Raw genomic sequence first — 2161 nt, 5'->3', positions numbered from 1 at the left:
AGGCTGGTCTCGAACTCACAGAGATCTGCCTGCCTCTGCCTCCCGAGTGCTGGGATTAAAGGCGTGCGCCACCATCGCCCGGCTTTTTTTTTATGTTTTTTTATTAAAACATTTTTATACAATATATTTTGATCATGTTTCTCCTCCCTCAACTCCTTCCTCATCTTCTGAACCTCGCCACCCAATTTTGTTTTCTCTTTCTCACCCCCCCCCCAAAAAAAAACTCAAAAAAACCAACCAGCCAGGTGGTAGTGGTGCACGCCTTTAATCCCAGCACTCGGGGAGGCAGAGGCAGGGGGGATCTCTGTGAGTTCGAGGTCAGCCTGTTTTACAGAGTGAGTTCCTGGACAGGCTCCAAAGCTACAGAGAAACCCTGTTTCAAAAAACCAAACCAAACCAACAATAACAAAAAGCACCAAAACAAACAAACCCTACAAAAATGAAAATCAAAACAGGGAAAAGACCAATAAGACAAGAGTGCCAAAACAAAACAAAATGAAACAAAATCCCAAAAAACACCACTGAGTTTGTTTTATATTGACCAACTGCCTCTGAGCATTGGGCCTGCCCTGGAAAATGGCTGATAAATCCAGTGAGACTGCATTGGAGAAAACCGATTTCCCCTTTTCCAGCAGGCACAAACTGCAGGCATCTTCTTGGTTAGGGAGGGGCCCTGTATGCCCTTGTCCCTACTAGGTGTGCAGCTTTTAGGCAGTACTGTACGCTGTCTGCAGTCGGCTGTCTTACCACTTTTGACGATCCGTATCAAATGTCCAGGTGGTCAGGCTGTAGGTGACGCGGGTGGTAGCTCCTGGTGCACTGGGATGTGACTCCTGAGCACCTCCTGATTCACTAGGTAGAAGTGATGACAATGACTTTAGGGCTGGATGTGGCCTAAGTGGCAGAACACTTGCCCTGCTTCACCCTCAACTTCACAAAGAGGGAAAAGGGAGGACTAATTAGCTTTACCATTCCAGAGGCCTTTGTCAAAGATGACCTAAGAAAAATCTTTGTTTTTCTCTCCTTTCTAGAATCAGAGTGAGTCTTTGCTGTTTTTCCTTTCCTACCTCTTACTCCAGGAAATGGTTTGTCTCCAGCCAGTATCTTCAGAATGGACTGGAAGATTCATTCCCTCATCTAGAAATTCTGGTCTGATAAATAGGTCTCATTGGCACCTTTGAGGACAGTGGCCTTTCATGCTGTCCCTTAGTTCACAGTGCTGCCTATGGGACCAGGACTTCTAGGGATCGAGTGCTGCTCCCCTAGAAAGGTTGCCTCAGCTGTGGAGCGCCTCTGGGTCCCTCACATGATGGCCATCGTCATCCAGAACATTCCCCCAGGCTAAGCAGCTCGAGGGAGGAGTGAGGGGAGGACTCCCGGTCTCCTGGAGTCCGGAGCCCTCATTCTACCCGCTGGCCTGTGTTAGTCTGCCCTCCCCTCTAAAGAAAAGAAGGCAGAGCTAGGACCGAGTGTGGTGGAATTCTGAGTCTTGATGGAAAGAATCAGGACAGTTGCAAATTCACCAGCAAAAGCGGTCATCTCCTTCCAGCAGGCCCAAAGGCCTGCCACTTCGGGCCCCAGGCTGCCACTTGCTGCCACCTCCCCTTCAGTCTTGCTGGCAAAGATGGTAGCGTGAGAGTACCTAGCCTGCAGGGGATGCTTCCATTGACCTGCAGAAATTATATATCTTCCCTCATGTTTACATTAATAAAATAAATTGCCATGCTCGATACTAGGAAGGAGCCTGGTCCAGAATGGGAGGCGGGATGGTAGTTTCCCTGGACCGCTCACTGATCTACTGAAATATGCCAGGAGCTTTGGAAGACTTTTTGGGATGGATGATCCACGGGAAGCCCTGTCCTTTCGTTAGGATCCAAGAGCCTGGAATGACCTTGTCTGCCGCAGAATGGAGCCCCCTTTCCTTTCATCAAGCAGAGAAAGCTAGTTTCCAGGTGTAACAGCTCGTCCTACCTGCCAGCTCTCCCTGTGTTCTCTAGAATGTGGCATGAGGCCTTTGTCTCCTTTGCTCCTTCTGGAGTTGGATTTAGGGGTGGGGGAAGGGTTTTGTAGGGAAGTGTGGGGAGTCTAAGAATGAGCACCACCTCACTGTGTTGGATGTTTGTGGGAATGGATTTCCCACCTCAGCAAGGTCTGAGGCATT

The 2161-nt window shown here is 49.1% G+C and overlaps 1 protein-coding gene across 1 annotated transcript in view; it reads left to right on the top strand.

The window, feature by feature from the left end:
- Ttll6 (tubulin tyrosine ligase like 6) overlaps positions 1-1907 on the top strand; it is a 32328-nt gene extending 30421 nt beyond the window's left edge. Inside the window, exon 15 of the mRNA XM_026789880.1 lies at positions 1032-1907. The gene's annotated coding sequence lies outside the window, so the exon portion shown is untranslated. The remainder of the gene's footprint in view (positions 1-1031) is intronic.
- The last annotated feature ends 254 nt before the right edge of the window (positions 1908-2161 follow it).

Source organism: Microtus ochrogaster, unplaced genomic scaffold (assembly GCF_000317375.1).
Source record: "Microtus ochrogaster isolate Prairie Vole_2 unplaced genomic scaffold, MicOch1.0 UNK31, whole genome shotgun sequence".
Taxonomy (NCBI): Eukaryota; Metazoa; Chordata; class Mammalia; order Rodentia; family Cricetidae; genus Microtus; species Microtus ochrogaster.
The sequence above is the reverse complement of the archived record's forward strand: the minus strand, read 5'-3'. Positions and strand labels throughout refer to the sequence as shown.